The sequence below is a fragment of the Phyllostomus discolor genome, chromosome 3 (genome assembly GCF_004126475.2).
Source record: "Phyllostomus discolor isolate MPI-MPIP mPhyDis1 chromosome 3, mPhyDis1.pri.v3, whole genome shotgun sequence".
In the NCBI taxonomy this organism is placed as follows: domain Eukaryota; kingdom Metazoa; phylum Chordata; class Mammalia; order Chiroptera; family Phyllostomidae; genus Phyllostomus; species Phyllostomus discolor.
This window is the reverse complement of record NC_040905.2, coordinates 96722716-96740358: the sequence shown is the minus strand read 5'-3', so window position 1 is coordinate 96740358 and position 17643 is coordinate 96722716. Positions and strand designations below refer to the sequence as shown.

Genomic DNA, 17643 nt, shown 5'->3' with positions numbered 1-17643 from the left:
GGTCACACGGTTTGCCCTCCCCAAAGGAAGGAAGCCCCGCCTCCTGGCTCTTCCAGAGAGACAGACACACCTGAATGTAATGTGATATCTTAGTGGGAATGGTCCACATCTTCAGCAATGAGTGATTTTCACAGCACATGCAAGTTATCTTCATGTTGCTCTTTTAAATTATCAATAAACCCAAGGTGCAAGCATTATAGTATGATTTATCAAGATAATTCAATCGAGGAAGATAAGCTAATGCCCTTCAAGTATGTGCTTTCCTGGTGATCTAACTTGATGAAAGGAGAGAGGGGATAACTCGGGGTTGGGAGCGTGTGGTCGTCACTTCTCTTCCCTGGTTGCTGGGAAGACCTGAGGGGTAGAAGTCATCTAAGAAACACAGAGGCGCTGTCTGGGCATCCTTGTGAGGGGCTCCAAGACTGATCCTGGGGTGTCTGGGACCAGAGACAAAGCTAAGAGGCCTGGCCAGCTCCTGGCTGGACTGAAGGCTGCCCTTCTCCGTGTGGTGACAAGTCACTGGAGCACCTTCAGAAAGCAAGATGTCCCTCAAGGAGCGACTTTGCTTTCCCCTACACTGACCCCTGCCCATGTGATATGCTGCGACTCTAGAGCGCTGCGTCCAACAGACTTTTCTGTGATGAGGAAAATGTTCTCTGTGTTGTCCAACACAGTAGCCACTAGTTGTCACATGTGGCTACTGGGGTCTTGAAATATGTGTCACTGAGGAACTGATATTTAGATTTTATGTAATGTTAATTTATTAGAATTTAAATTTAGATAGCACACACACGGCTAGTGGTTGCTATATTCGACAGAGCAACACTAAAGAGCCACATGTTGGAACTGAGTGAAGGTATCCTTGGCTTGCAAAGCTTTGTAACAAGCATTCCTCGTAACCCATCTGGCCGTCGATGAACCTTGGAGGTGCTTTGAGGGCCTCTCGACATCAGTCACAACCTCAAGGTTCCTCCAGTACTTGAATAAGCTGGTCTGCTCAATGAAACTATTCCATACCGGCCACATAAATTCTGGAGAATGTTTGCCAAACACAACTGTTGAAGTTTTGACAAAGCTGGGGTTGAGCCGTCCTGATACTGGGTGACTATAAGGGCCAATTGCTTCCCCAAGCCATTCCTAATTCCCGTATCAGCCACGGTCATAAAGCACCGTCAGGCACACAAGCAGCCACTCTCCTCCTAATTGCGGTGGCAGGAGGGCATGCAGGGAGTTCAGCTGGATGTGGTAATTAACTCCCACCTTAATGGTCTGGAATAAAAGACACCTCTGTTTTCAACACTTGTGATTAAGATCTGACATGTCTGGATATCATTTCGGCTTAACCCTAACTCTTAAAGTGGTAATAAGCTAGAACCTTCTCGAGGGTACCAAGGGCTGATGATGTTGGCGAAGTCCAGCCCTTAGCCGACTTCAGTCTACAAAGAAAAAGGCCAGTGAAAGAAGCATGAAAGCTGCCAGCAGTTCTGGATCCATTTTTCCCTAAGTCGAAAGAGCACAACCGTTACATAAAATGTTTAGAAACATGAGTTAAGTTTTGTCATAATGCATTAAAGCTGATTTCAGAAAAAAAAAACCTGCAACCATTTTTCTGGTCTTATATAGAGTAACAAATATAACTTTGTATTAAAGAACATTCTTGGCCAGAGTGAACGAAGGGATTATGGAATGGAAGCCTGGTGACTTTGAATTCCGAGGAAGTCTGGGAGTTAGCGGGAGAGCGGCGTGACTGGGCCTGAGCAGGCACCGCGGGGACGGCGGGCGCCGGGGAAGCTGGCTGAACACCATGCTCTGCTCAGCAAGAACGTGCTGCTTAGAGAACAGCTGGAACATCACCCCAAACAAACGCTGGGTCCAGATGGCAGGCTGGGGTTAGAATTCGGGAGTACAGCCCCTTGAGGGACTAGGGAAAATGGGTCAAAGAGGAACTTAAAAAGAATGCAAAGAAAAGGTTTTGTGAGAGACCTCATAAAAATCAAGTTGCCTGCGCGTTTGCTCCAAGGTTAGCCTGAGGAACTTGGTCGAAACGCATCTTTCTGAAGACTAGGCAACAGCGAGCCTGAGTATCCACCGTGTTATATAACACCCAGCAAATCTGGGAATCAGCTCGCTGTGTCTGCCGCAGTTGGTCCTAGGCTTTCTTCCTTGATCTACTTCTGCTCTGTGCCAATTCTGACATAAACATATGGCTCAAAATAATGAGCTAACATTTTTTTGCAGAACTGGCTTTCTCAATCTAATATCCTACATGTGGACCTGTCCCTAATCCCTCCACTTCCAAAAAACAAATCTTGGAATAAGATGGAAAACACAGTTAGGAAAACTAACGGGCCTGTGATTTTAAGGAAGGAAATGTTTGTGCTTTGGGTTAATCCAGAGAGGCCTGGAAATGAGGAGAAAGTTGCTGGAAACAGCTGAACTAGAACTGGGCTCAGCATTAGGAGGAGGACTTTAAAATGGTGCAGGCAGCAGGACACCTCCTCTGTGTTACAGTCCCTGTGGAGCAGCTGGTCCACGGGGATGGGGAGAAGGAAGGACGATCTCCTGGCCCTACAGTGCGAGTCAGGGATCCTGAACCTGAGACATCGGAGGTGGTGACTGCCAGGCATCACAGGGAACGTGTGCTCCCCAGTTCACAGCAGGGGCCGCATTGTGGGCAACAACACCCCAAGCCATCGGTGTGCCTTTGCAGAGAAGGGGAAGAAGAGATTCGTGGACAGGAGCTGGCCCCTTGTCTTTGCAAATTCAATAAGCATGAGTGTCTGCTCTTTGCTCCATCTTCTTGGCACTGCAGCTGCTCCTCTGCCACCAGGCTTCTTGAATCCTCACCACCATCCACTCATTCGGCTCGGTTGCTGGACTGGTCTTCCAGCCAGGCCTCTTTCCTGCAACCTCCCTTTTGACAACCTTTCTCTAAAACTTCCCAGTTTCCCTCTCTACCCCTTTACTCAGTTCCAGAAGGGATGAGGAGCAAAAACCAAAAGACAACAGCGAGGCCATGAAGCAGGGCTAGCAAGCAATGCATGAGGGAGATGGAGCCCAGCTGAGTCCTTCTCCCTTAAGGAAAATTAAAGACAGATGCACTGTCAATTTGCTCCCAGAAGTTCTGCCTGGGGCCCAAATGAAATAAATGAAAAGGGCGGAAAATCCTAATGAAATCTCTAGTCCAAACAGCACAAGGACCTGAGGGCACACAGGGTCAAGGTTCATGACAATTCAGTGGGAAGCGGTCAGGACACGGCTGCAGCCCACAAGAGCCCAGGGCCTTGGCCAACTCCCTGCCATGCCTCCCGCGGCACACCTGCAGCGACTGAGATCCCACTGCAGGCGGGCTCACAAAAGGGCACTCCTTCGCGATGGACTCCTTGGACGGGTGTATCAGGGGTGAATACGTGCTGTGTTAAAGGATTGCTCACTTTATAAAAGGACCTGTGAGCCCAGTTTCCTACACCAGTAAGTAAATGGGGCATCATTACATACTTTTCAGCTTCATTTTAACTGACTGACTCTACACAATGCAAATCTATGGAATATAGGGTTCTGTCTGCCAGAAAATTCCATCTATGTCCATTTTTCAGAAGTGCGTCTCTTCTATAAATGGAGTGGAGAAGAGGATAGAAAGAAGACTCTGAAACAGCCACCACTGCTACCCTTGGCCCCACAGGCACTCCCAGTCCAGCTAAGAAGTGGACGGTGAAGTGCACAGGCTCAGCAGGAGCCCTGGGAGAGGCTGGCAGGGTGCTAAGCACTTCTCAACAGCAGTGCTGTGCAGAGATCCCCTGCCACTGCCTTCCACATCTGTCCTTCCCTCCAGCCCTGCAGCTGGGACCTAGCCACCAGGGGTTACTGAGCCCTTGGGGTTAGTGAGCCCATGGTCCACGCAGGCACCAGGAGGCTCCTCTCTTAGCAACTGAGCCAGAGGAAGAGGGAAGGGAGAGAGCAATAAAACAGGATAATTTTTTTGAAACATGGATACATGCAAATTCCCTTTTCTACAGGCTAGAGGTCCAATCCTCTGAATGGGCTGCTCCCCCTCACCAACTTCCCTGCTGCCACTGCTCAGATGCTAATTATTCCTTCAGGGTCAAATGGCAGCCAGGGACAATAACCTCTTAAGAAACAAAATGCCAGGGTTCCACAATATATTTTCCTCCTCTTGGTGGGGTGTGTGTGTGTGTGTGTGTGTTTTACCTTGACCAGCACTTCTAATTATTTTTGAGGGAAGAGGGAAGATAGGAAATCAAAAGACGTGGTTCAAAACACAGCTCTCTTTTCCTCCTGCCGGGGCAAGCTTGTCTCCTGTGAGATAATAAGCATGAAGTGGATGGCAGGCTGCATGCACTCCCCAGACAATGGCCAGGGACCAAAAGGAAGCAGCCAGCGCAGGGGAGGCTGGCAGCCTGCTGTCAGCGAAGGGTTAAAGCCTGCTGCATCCTCCAGAGCCTTGTCTGCCTTTCCATAAAGAGCACAAAGCTCAGTGGGGCCCGGAGGAAACTCCCACCGGGGCCCTATTAAAACAGATCAAGTCACACATGTCGATATCCCCATTTCATAGATGCTATAATTTGTCTGACAGGAGTGAATCCTGCTGATCCGAGTCAGGGCAAGGGAAAAAGAGGTCTGCTCGACAGGGAGGCCCGCTGAGAGCACAGTGGTTTTCTGTGTCTGGCCTTTGTAAGAAAGCCTTAGTTCTACCTGGTCCACAGTGCTTTGAGAACAGGGTGTGTCCCAAGCAGACAACACGTACACTTGGTGTGTGTGTATGTACACACATACAGTGTATTGTTCTGATCTAACTGTGAGACATTTAAAAATGTACAACAAAGCTCTTTCCGATCCCAGTGGAGCACAGGATCAAACCCAGCTCTCCCTCCAGTAATCCTGATAAATGCAGTGCCTGTGTTCTAACAAAACCCAGGGCCGCTGGTACAGTGCCTTTCTTTCCTTCTTGCTCTTTTGTGTTTGTCTTTTTCTTCTTGCTCTCTCTCTCTCCCTGTCTTTCCTTCTCTGTCTCTGCCCCTTGCCAAAGGCATTAAAAAGAGATGAGAACCACTCCACTGAGCGTGGGGGGAGGGGGTAACTAATCCACTGGCCCTGCTTTGCTGGGGAAGCAGGTTTTGAACAAGGCCCCTGGCACAAATGAGATGAGTTTAGTGATCACAGTTTAATTCTTAATAGGGCACAGCATGCTCTGCGAATATGAAATATACAATATGGGGGAAATGACGTCCTTTTTGGAATTGGTTTTTCCTCCTGGTTAATGAGGGTCAGGGGAAAATGAAGGCGCAAACTGAGATGCTAAGTGCAACCCATGGGGCAACCCCTCCAGGGAGACACTGCTGGAAAGGGGCCAGGGCCCCCTTTGCTGTCCCTCAGGGCAGCTGGGTCACGGAAGATTGAGAGGATGTTAGGAGCTGAGAGGGGCCCCTGAGACTTGCCCAGCCTCCCCACAGAGGGAAGGTGACTTGCCCAAAGAGGCAGCAAAAGCCCAGGGCCACCTCCTGGCTTCTCAAGAGAGGTCTCCTGGGCCCAGCTTGTCACCACTGGACTAGTTAAATGCTTCGTTCTCTCAACCAGCAAGGATGTAAGTGCAACTGGGAAATGAGCACGTTGGTGGGTGTTAGAAGGCTGGTGGTCTAAAAGGGAAGAAAGGAGGCAAACTCATTTGTCTCAGAGCTTCCACTGAAGGCTATTCTCAGACCTCAGGTGGAGTTATTTCTCCTTAGCTTTGTTTCCCCATTTTCCAAGTAACTTGTTATAGGGAATACATTTTCTGGAGGTCTGAAGCACACAGACAATGCTTTTGAATGGAGATATTGGACAAAGGTAGCTGCTTATACTTTAAAGAATCTTTTCTGTTATGTGTAATGGTTACGTTTCTTTTGGAGGGGTTATAGAGACAAAAGAAAATTAAGAAGAAGACATAAATTTCAGCAACAGTAAATTTCACAAAACTATAATGCCCAAACTGGGCTGGTAAGCCACAGGTGAATAATTTAACTCTCCCTACTCTCCCCTCCCCCTCTCTCCCATTCACTGAGTTTCTTAGGAGTCCCTCCCCCTGCAATTTCTATTATTCCATCCGACAATAAGTCCAGTAGAGGCTTAGACGCCACTGACCCTTGCGTCCCACTGCAGCCCCCGCAGGATGACTGCCAGGATGTCTGGCTCCGACCACTTCCTTAACCAGCAGGGGCAGGCAGCCCCTGGAGCCCATGTCTGAACCTCCCAGCACCTCCCTCACTTCCCTGGTAGGGGCTAAATGCTCGTTCTCCCATCCTCCTTGCTGTTCCAGCCAGCAAGAGAGACAGAGGCAGATGTCGGTGGGGATGCTCCTATCTTTTCAGATGAAAAAGGATAACAAGGATGCTTCCCTGAGTGCAGGCATGATGCTAGGAGTTGCAATAGCCATAGTTTGGCCCTGAGGAAAAGGCTGAGAAAGTCTCAGACATGTTGGTCTTTACTGCTGAGCCACTGAACCAGTGACAAAGGTTACCTATCCGACTTTCTCACAATTACGTGCAAAAACCAATTGTTAATTATTTCAGACGCTGCTAAGCAAGCTCTCTATTACTTGCACCTGAAAGCATTCCTAAGTGATACAAACTCCAAGACTACTGACTGGATCTACTTTTCTGCCCTTTACCTCTGGTCTCTAAGCAAATAAAAATTCTTTTCTGCTCTTAACCCTGTCCCTTAAGATCTCCTCTGGGACCTCAGTCTATTAGTAACCCCACATTCCCTCTCCAATAATTTCCACTGCTCATGCTCAAGTTTCTCCGATCTTAAAAAACTTTACTTTATACCCTATTTGAGGACAGTATCTTTTGCTTTGCAAAGCTTGTTTACTTACTCTGAAGACAGGCAGTTTTAAGTCTGACCATTTGCCCTGGCACTTTTTCATGTGCAGCTGTGTACTGAGCACAGGGCATGGGTGGGGCACTGTGCCAGACACTGGGGACTCACTGGTGTGCAAAAAGAGGCACAACCTTGCCTTGTGGAGCTGCAGTCCACAATAGGGCATAGGATGCCTCTGGGTGGTCATGTCCACCCTAACAGCTATTAGAGTCACATAGTACCTCGGACAAGAGTGTGGTCTTCATACAAGACCTGGGTCCTCCACAAGGTAACTACATGGTGCTGAGAAGACTCCTAACCCAGTGTCCTCACCTGCCAAATGGGATTGATGCCCACACGCCCCTCCCTGCACTGTCCCCAGGATGATACCATGCCCGTCATGAGAGCTCAGCGCAGTGCCTAGCACCGAGAATGTGCCTGCTAAAGGTCACTACTGTTGTTTGCATCAGTTCTCAGTGGACTCAGATGAATGGAACAGGGAGGATGTGAAGAAGATGTACAGAAGGCACCTCATTCGGGTCTTTGTCTTTTCCTTTCTGGAGAAATCCCTGCATGAAATACCTTCTGGTAAAATACAGCTTTCTAACAGAACACACCGCTTTTGCCTTCTCCCAGTCTCGTGTCAGGACAACTGTCTACGTGGTAAAAATGGCCCAGGTGACCCCCACCTGTGCCAGCTGGGGCCACACACGTCAGCTTCTGGGTGGCTCCCAAGAAGACCAAAAGCTTTTCACATGTTCCTCCTAAAATATGCCACAAACCTCGTAGAGCATATTTTTGGTAGGCAAGGCGGGAAAATCCTAAACCTTAGGATCCTATAAAATTCTAAGCCATTTATTTCAACTGAGGAAAGTCCTGACTCTTCGTGAACAGCAGTGAGCAGGGCTGTGGGGCTCCCAGGCTCCGGCTGCCCTGCCGCAGGATTCTTGTTCAAGTGAGGGGATAAGTTCTGACCTCAGCAATGAGTGTGCAGGGAAGGAAGGTATGCAGAAAGCCCATCCAGTCTGGGATCCTCAGAGGTTTCAGCCTGTGTTGTTTTTCCCTTCCAGGCTTTTCTAACACGTACGTGCACATCCGAGATTCCCAGTGTCCCCTAACCCCACCCTTCTCATCCCTGCCACCCACTACCTACCCCATCATCCAAGACACATGTTCAAACTCCTTTCCAAAAAAGGAATTGTGTGTGTGTGTCACTGACCTAGAGCCAGAGAAAAATAGAAAGATTTTGGGGGCTGCGGGGAATTGGTCCCAGATGAACCCCAGTGCACAGGGTCAGCCAGCTGTGCCTCAGCCAGCACTCGTGTTTTTTTTTTTCTTTCTAGAGAGCTCCACGGGCCACCTGGAAAGGCCCCGTCTGCTGAGCTGCAGTGACTAAGCTCTGAGTTCAGCCGGTGTCCAGTCTAGAAGGCAGTGCACAGGGCACGTGACTGGAGCTGGGTGGCCTGGGGCGCTGGTGCAGGGCGGCCCCACAGCCGGCCAGCCTCTGGGCCCCCGCCAAGCTGCCGGCCTGCCAGGGGAAGCCAGTGTGCTCAGCGCGAGAGTGCCAGCTGGCTGGGCTTTCTCCCCAGGGGGTAGGCTGTAAGCACAGATTACCAGTGACTTTGTTCAGTTCTGCCGCCGTGCTCCCGGGGGACAGGAACATCACAGCCCAGCAGCAGTACTAATAGGCCCTGATGCGGCAGGCCCAGGCTCAGGAGGCAGCCCGTGGGGTGCGGTGGGGGCGGCAGGAAGGGGGGCAAAGGCCACACCTTCAAGCGAGCCAAAACCGGCTCAGAACTTGAACCTGACTAGGAAGCTCTGCAGCATATTCCAGTCCCTGCCTTTCGGCATGAAGGAATAATTTCATCACTTCCCTGCTCTTTGATGTCCACACCAAAAAGCAACCTCCACTTATCCTCATAGTGGGAGCCCCTAGAGGACAGTAAATTACAGAAGGGAAACTAAAACTTTCCTCTGCTTCATTTCAAGGGCCTATGACTGTGGTGTCACATGAACTGCCACAGCCAAGGAGTTGTCATGGAGACAGTGGAGGCGGCATAACTGATGTTGGTCTCCACTTTCATAAAAAAAGAAAAAAAGTAATTTAAATTTTTATGTATAAGACCAGTTCATTAGACTGAGAAATTAAATTGATAATTTCTTATTTTTTTCTCCCACAGGGATTTCTGAGGAGAGCTATAGACCTACTTCTGTAAAAGTTTGCTGGGATTTAGGCTGTAAAACACCCACTGGCCTGGGAGGGTGCGAAGGCCTGTCCAGCCAGTCTCATCTCTGAGCTCAAACCGGTTCACTGCAAGAATCCCTGGCGGCTCCTTCCCCGGCTTTGCTGCCCTGTCCCTGTATTCAGCTGCCCCCGCCCTCCCAGCCCTCACTGTAGGTGTGGTGGCACTCATCTGGAGCTGGGGTGATGAGCCTTGGAGGAGTTTCTGTCACAGGCACCATCTGGACACTGACCTAAACCAGTGTGTATGTGGGTTTAAACGCATATTTGTGGAATCACAGGCAGGTGCCCAACGAAGCCCCATTCTACCACAAGGGTGATTAACTGGTTGCACTGCCCCCACTGGAGCACCCGAGATGCCAGAGAGACCATGCTCAGATTTGTCTCTCTTCTTGCACGTACGGATCTTGGCTTTATTCCCTTCCTTTCCCTTCCCCTTCTGTTTGGGGGCCTCCTTGTGATTGACATCCAGGCACCTACCTCCCTGGGGGCTCAGCAGAGCGTTCCCTCTCTGGTGTTCCCCTCCTCTTCATCTCTGGGGTTAACACTGTCACAATGGGACTTACAGAGGCCAGCCACCCTCGGCAACCCTCCCCTGGGCCCGCCTCTGAAGTCCCAGCCTGGGAGGAGGGAGACTTAATGAGTTCTCACCAGGGTCAACCCCGTACAAAACACACCTAACACAATACCCTCCTCATCTCCTTTCATAATATGTAGGCAAGCTGTCATCAGAATCTACTGTGACACTCCTGAAAATCTAATATTACTTGCAAAAGAGCATTCTATATTCTCTGTGGAAATGTCTCCAACAGCCTTGATTTCAGCGGTTCAATCAGGAAAGAAATGATTCACTTTTAAGGCAAAAAAAATAGATATATACACACATATACATACATACATATATATGTGTACGGATGCCTCTCCAACCTCTTTTCCTCTTGCTATTCTGGGGCTTGTCTTTAATGAGCAGCTCCAAATGACAGCTTTAATCACTGCCTCTGGCCACTGAAAGAGGCCGCTAATGATAGGAAAGAACATAGGGCCATTTGCATCAATCAGCTCCAGTCTAAATCACTTTTTATGATAATGCACCCAAGCGAAGAAGAAAGTCTCTGATGTCGCCTGCATGATGATGTACCACTGTGCTGTCTCCCCAGCTCAGACCTCCACATAAATCTCTTAAAGAGGCATGCACCCCACCCTGGACTGCCCAGCAGTGCCCTCATTTTCTACACCATTAATGATCCACCACCAGGACAGAGTCACGAGGGGCTAAGCAATCTATTCCTTTAGTTCTCTGTCTTGGAGATATGCCTTCTGTTAAATGAATACATTTTTTAAAAAAAGATATGGGGAAAGAATAAATCCTGACCTGCTCTGAAGACACTTGTTCATGACACCATTCATTGTGCCTGTTTTTTCTAACCTTTCACACAAAAATAAAGGTAGAGACATTGCCACACCTGGTATTTGCTAGTCCTCAAAGTGGAAGGCCATGTTGTATGATGACGAGGACAACAGACACAGATCTCTGAGGTCTGGGTTGCCTTGCTGCCCTAGGACCATGTGACCTTGGAAAGATCTATTTGATCCCCTGGACCTCAGTTTCCCTAACTTAAAGGGCAATACTAGATCACCTCCAAAATTTACATCTAGTAGTGAAATGCTCTGATGCTAAGACTGTTAGAAGAGGCGATTTCTACATCTAGGAGCCCATTCTGCTGGGGGAAAGGCTGACCATCCCCCTTCCTGGACCAGGGGTCTGAGCAAGCATGGCTCCAGATGTTAATATGCAGCAAGCAGCTCTCTCTGCAGGGCCCCCATACCATGAAGTCTGGAGATGCCTTCCAATATTCCGCATCAACTAAAAAGTGATTATTAAACAACAACACAGTCACTTCTGAGGCTGAGATGGTTCAAACACAGGAAGTTTCTGTATATGTACTCTGTGTAGGTTCAGAAGCCTATGGTGCTTCTTCCATTTCCCCCAGGCTACAAAGGTCTATTAGCAGCTAATAACCTGGGGCCATCTGTCCTCTTGGTACAGTCAGGGGCAGACATTTTCTGCTACTGTAAGTGTAACAACCAGTATCAGCATATACATATTTATTTATATGTATACAAACTCTCGAGTTTCCAGTTTATTGTCTGTATATGTGGAGAAATGCCAACAGAAAGCCATTTGTCAGTCTCCCTTTGTAGAAAATACTACTACTCTAACAAATCTGACTCTCAGTACATCACAGAAGTCTGGCTTGGCTCGGCTGTCCACATGACAGACTAATTAGTAATCGCTTTAGTTTATTATGCACAAGGCCATGAGTGGCATTTTGGTAAAGCTAGTCAGAGCCCATTCTGGCGAGTGAGTATGAGATTTTTATGCCTGTGTGCCTCTGATACCTGTCTCCATCTGCAGTGAGGGGCAGGTGGGCGTCCAGTATGACTGTGTGATGGCAACAAGGAGACCTGATGTTAGGAACGACTTCTGAACGTTAGAAACCCAGGAAGGTGAACGGCGGCTCCTGTCAGGGCCTCTTCCCCACGGGGCCAGTCAAGGGTAAGGAGGGTGGCAAGTGACAGACAACCTGAAATAAAAGTAGTGTGAACAAGAGTTCTCTCTCTTAAAGTCAAAGTCCCAAGGCAGGCCGCCTAAGCCTGGTGTGCTGCTCTATCATGTCAGGGACATGGGGTCTTTGTAGACACGGTGTCGTCTCTGCCTTCACCGCCTTCCATTCCCAAAGTCACGCCATGGCCCAGGACAGGTCCACATCCTAGATGGGCGAGCCCCTGGCCCTTTCAGGTACGCTCTATGAGCGGCACGCCTTTTCATTAGACCCATTAGCTGAAACTTAGTTCTCTAACAGCACCTTGCTGCAAGGGAGGCTAGGAAATACAGTCTTTGTTCTTAGCTGGGACATTTGCAAGGCACCAGGAAACCAATCATCCTCACTAGACCCTCAGCGAAGCCCCCAAGGGCACAAAGGGCCCACGACGTGGGGCAGGGGCAGGGGCACTTCTTCCCTTCATCAGGGCACCTGCATCTGGGTGCTTCTCGACGACTTTCAGTTTTTCTGAGGGCGTCCCCTTGAGAAAGTTATTCAAAAAGAAACAAAAAAATGGGTCAGAGAATCATTTGGACACCATGGGAAGCAGTATTTTGAAGCCTCCCAGACAAAACAACAGGACACTGGATTCTGTCAGACTGTCAAAGGACAGCTAACAAAAGAGACTGTGCTCAGGGCCGGCAAGGGTTCCGGGAGGCAGGCGACCTCATGTGCTGTGCTGGGACTGCCGGTGGCTTTACTCACACCCTCACAGAAAGTCATGTTAGGTGAGTACTCATAGCAATGAAGGTTTTTAGTTTCTTAGTATAACACAGTGACCACCGGTATTTCACACGTGGACTTCCTTCCTGGACGTGATCAACTTTTAATTTGATGTGAATACAGAGAGCAGCGGGCCTCCTACAGATTTACTTCCACACTGCACAAGCAGCTTTCCTTTAGACGGTTCCATTTTTTTCTAAATCTAAGTATCTAGTAGAGGAATTAATAGATTTTTATAAAGAGCAATCGTCTACATCTTCACACCGTCAAGTTCACCTCTGTCTCCTGGCACAGCAGCTCAGGACCCACTGCACCGCTGCGCCCCTGGGCTGCAGGGCAGGCCCAGGAGAGACGGCCTGGGCGCCGCACACCGAGGAAGCCTGGTAGTCGTGCTCCACACTCCCCAGCGTTCACCCTCTCTAGCATTTAATCTCCCGAAGTTCCCCCCACTCTCACATTCACATCATCTCTGTCTGGAGTTGGCTCGCATCTTGTCTAGACTTGGCTTTTCTGAATACCTAGCACCTGAGTGTTCCATACCTTCTATATCATACACCTGCATTAGTTTAGTTTTCTCCATAGGTTTTCTGTCAATGGTTCTACCCAAAGGCTTCAACTGATCATACGTTCCAACACAGAGATATACGTATCTTAAAAACTAGAGCATTCCCGTCCGTTGGTCAGTATTGAAGAGCTGATGGCTACACTCCATGGTCTTCCTTCACGTGGCGAGTTCCTTGCAGCTGCTGAGGGAACCCTGGTGCCAGTGGCCCCTCTCTGCCCCCTCCTCCGCACAGCGCTGTGGGGCAGCACATCCTCGCTTTAGGAAGGAAGCCGACTGCAGACAGGCCCCTGGCCCTACCCAAGAACGACAACTGTGTATGTGCAATTATTTATGAATTACGAGTGGCTCAACAAAGACTATTAAGATAACAAAGGTTTTTTGAAAAGCTTATGTATACTGCACTACCTGACATGAGCCTTGTGAGGCCGTCTATGTGCTCTGCTGCTCTGTCCTCAGTTCCTAACACGTTGCCTGCACGCGGAAGGTGCTCGGTAAATGTTTGTTGCCTGATTGTACGAGTGAAGCTTGAAAACCAAGAACGAAGTATGTCACAAACATAATTATTTATAGGTTGCAAAAATAATTTTTCTTTTAAGAATCACAGATGACTGGAATGACAGGGACTCTCCCAAATCCTAAATCAAGTTAATCCCACAGGCTGCAAGTAGAGCCCTTCACAGCTATCAGATCTGCATGGACTGACTTTTAAAGATCTGGAGTGGTATCTTCACCTCTTAGGGTAATCTCGTCCAGTGTCCAGGAAGCTTGTATGACAAGGTTGACCTCAGACAAACTCTAATTTTCCACTATTTACTAGAAATGTTCTGGAAATGCTTACATAAGACAAGGAAGGAAGGAAGGAAGGGAGGGAGGGAGGGAGGGGAGGAAGGAAGGAAAGAAAGAAAACTGCAACTCACAGTGCAGAGTGCAAGAAGTGTCTGGAAGTGAACTCGGCCGATGGCAGTGATTGCATTGTCAGACATCTTTTTCATGTAAAGCACCTAGTCCAGTACCGCCTGAATTGCTCAGCCTGTGAACCTTGACATCATGCTATTTCAGTTCTCAGGTCATTATTACTTCCATTTCTCTCATTGAGTGGCACGTGGTTAGCCAAAGTTGAAAATCAACAACAGGCAACGACTTCCCAGTGTTTCCAGGGGATGTAAAGTTGAGCACAGTGCAAGGGCAAATGCTGTTTTATGCCATTCGAAAGTGGCTATGTCACTGTCTGTAAGTTTAGCCTTAGTGGAAAAAAGGAAAAAGTTCTGCCAACTTCTTCAGATGCTTTGAAAATGAAGACTCATAGAGTAGGAGGAGCCCTTGAAAGACCTCATCTGGACCATTGGCCCGCTCAGCAGAACTGCCCTAAAACATCATCAGAAGAAAAGATTGCAAGTATACAAAGTGGAAGCTCCCTCAGCCCCCCAGTCATTAGTCCACGCCCGGTGGTGCTGGCACCTGGCTCTCGTTCCCCTCACCAGCCTAGGGCAGACAGGGAAACGGACTGCACAATACTCACAAAAGTTTTTATTCTGTGCATGTATGAAAATGTACGTGAGCCCTGGCCAGGTGGCTTAGTTGGTTGCAGCATTGTCCTGTGCACCAAAAGGTTTCGGGTTCAATTTCTAGTCAGGACACATACCTAGGTTGCAGGTTTGATCCCTGGTTGGGGTATATATCGGAGGCAACCAATCGATGTTTGTTTCCCTCTCATATGGATGTTACTCTCTCTCCCTCCCCCTTCCTGTCTCTCTAAAATCAATAAACATATCTTAGGGTGAGGATTAAAAATTAAAAAATAATACAAAACAAAAAATAAAATGGTAAGTGATAAATGTTCTATGGAGAGAAATGCACCACTTAAAATGACCATCAAGCCCTGGCGCAGTGGCTCAGTTGGTTGGAGCACTATCCCATACACCAAAAAGTTTTGGGTTCTATTCCTAATCAGAGCACATGCCTAGGTTACAGGTTCCGACCCCGGTTAGGGCATGTATAAGAGGCAATCAATGTATGTTTCTCTCTCTCTCATTCTCTGTCTCTCTCTATCTATCTCTCCCCCTTCCTTTCTCTCTAAAATCAATGAATATATCTTTAGTGAGGATTAAAAAATAAATTAAATAAAATGACCATCAAAAGCAACAAATTGCCCCGAAAGGTTTAGCCTTCCCTTTATTCAGCCAAGTATTAGTAACAGCCTTGGCGAGTCCTACAAAACACACCTTGCCCGCATCTTACAGTAAGTTCCTATTGTGTGCCAGGCACGCTTTAAACCACTGTGCTAGGGAGGCCCAGGTTCAAAGCTGGACAGAGTAGCCTCACCAAGCTTTGATGTCATCACACAGGCACACCTCGTTTTATTGTGCTTGTTCTATTGCTTTTCGCAGATCCTCTGTTTTCATCAGCACTGAGGCAGAATCCTTTACTAGCAAAAAGATTATGACTCACTGAAGGCTTAATGAGGGTTAGCATTTTCTAGCACTAAAGTATATTTTAATTAAGGTATGTATATTGCTTCTTAACACATAATGCTATTGCACACTTAACAGACTACAGTATAGTGTAAACATAACTTTTATATGTACTGGGAAACCAAAAGATATGTGTGACTTGCCACGTCGTGATGCCCGTTTTATACCGGTGGTCTGGAACTGAGCCTGCTATGTCTCCGAGGTGCGCGGTTATGCATGCCTGCCTCGCAGGGTTTCTGTGGGAGAATGTACTAGAGCACTAAAGCACCTGCCTACTAGTCCTCAGTAGAAATTACTTATTCTAAAGACACTGGGGGAGACACTGGGTGTCATTAAAGGCATATTTCTTCATTAGGAATACAAAGCAGCCATTTAAACTATTGGCAAAAGCATCTCCCTAACAATACAGTGTTTTCTCTTTTGCTCATTCTGTCTGTCTTTTATTGGCAGGAGAACTAGCATTTGCAGCCCTCCTATGAAACCAGGGCCTTGTAAATGTGGTATGTGGAAGGTACAGGGAGAGACTGTTGAATACTCAGGACCACAGCAGTTTCCTGTCCCTGGAGCACCTGCCCTTACACCACTGACTGGGCATCTCTGAGCCTGGATTAGGGCGGCAGAGCACAGGACGTGAGGGCACACTGCAGAGGCGGAGCCCTGAACCTGAGATGCTGAGAAGCCTTCGCTGGGGCCGTGTTCTGGAGGAATCCCCTTCTCTGGTGCTCATGCCTCTGCTCAGCCTCTTAGAAGGTGTGGCACCGTCCAGATTTAATCAGTCATCAACCAAAGGTGACTGGGTGTGTGGCACAAAGACACCAGGAAGGCTGCAGCTGAGGTTTTCATTACAAAACTCTTACCCACCCCCTCACCCCAGAATATTGAGAAACTTGCATATCTCCTCTGTCCTGCCTACTTGGCATTAAAAAAAAAAGAAAATTAGGTAATGGGATAAAATGTCACTTTGCCCATCCTTCCACCTCTAAACTGTGTCTGTGATTCCAAAAAGCTTTCATGTCCCGTTCTGCGAAATCAAAACAAACAAAAAAGGGAAGTGTTGTTCCATATAGCTTTAACTTGCTTTAAAGAAATAAGTAGGTAAAATTCCTGATTGACAGAAGAAATGAATGGTTAGAGGCAGAATAATTTGTTTTGCAACAGTGTTTTGTTTTTCAGAGGATTTGGTTTTTCTGAGCATACACCCCATGCAAATTTAAATGAGGGCTCCAACAACTCCAACCTCACGACACATGGCTTCTCAGGACGCGCCCGTATCTTAGACAAAGCACAGCTGGGAGAGCTCGGCTGGGGACAGACGAACGACAGCCATGGTCCCGCGTGCGGGCCATTCAGGGACACACGTTCTGACCCACTCTTGAATTCTGCAGTGCCAGCTTCTTGTCTTGTTTCTGTTCAACAAATACCCCCTCAAATTCTGTAGCTATTGCCCAGCCCACCAAAGGGACCCTGGAAAACACTCAGGAAGTACCCTACGGCCTCCACCTCTCCGCATACCGCTGAAACACTTCCCTGCAGCGACACCGAGGGTGATCTCATAGCAGTGGGAATACAGCACGCAGTGGGACACACGTGGCGCCAACCCCAAGCACACAGGAGCACGCAGCGTCATGGGGCCCTGAACCTCCTGGGAGAGGATCCACTTATAGACTGAGAACCAAAACATCCCCTCGCTACTCTCAGCAACCCATAAAATAAAACTCCCAGATAAGGACACTGGGCCAGGTGTTGGTGGACCAGGGGTCAAGTCCTGGTCATGTCGCCACCCAGTCCTTGATGCTCTCCGAGTCACACCCTGGAGCCTGAGTCTCCTCCGCTGAGAGGCTGGGAGGGCACTTGGTAAGTTTGACAGCACAAGTGCAAGGCAGCTGGTCTTGTCCTTACAGATGCTGAGTCTCTTGGGGTGAGGGTATGACAAAGGCACTGCTTTAAACACCTCTGTTCTGAAATTCTGCTGGTCCAGTATTCCACATTCAAGGTGTCCTGCAACAGTAAGGAGAGGCTGATTGGGAGCCTTAGAGTCTTAGGGACCTTGAGAGAGGCACCTGCCAGGGAGGTTGAGAGACCTGGCACCCTGGCACTGTGAGATCTGCTAATAGAGAATTAGAGACTGTTTAGGTTTAGGACATTGCAAACTTTTCCTCACCTGTGAGATAATCACACTGTTCG

The 17643-nt window shown here is 48.4% G+C and overlaps 1 protein-coding gene and 1 long non-coding RNA gene across 8 annotated transcripts in view; both read right to left on the bottom strand.

Moving 5' to 3' along the window:
* The window catches only part of AUTS2 (activator of transcription and developmental regulator AUTS2), a 1155833-nt gene that overhangs the window by 152245 nt on the left and 985945 nt on the right, over positions 1 to 17643 (bottom strand). The gene's annotated exons all lie outside the window — the stretch shown is intronic.
* LOC118499251 lies at positions 607 to 14606 on the bottom strand. Its single transcript, XR_004901777.1, has 3 exons — positions 14091 to 14606; positions 4280 to 4283; positions 607 to 616 (listed from the first exon to the last, which is right to left on the bottom strand). It is a non-coding gene; the product is annotated as an uncharacterized LOC118499251 (long non-coding RNA).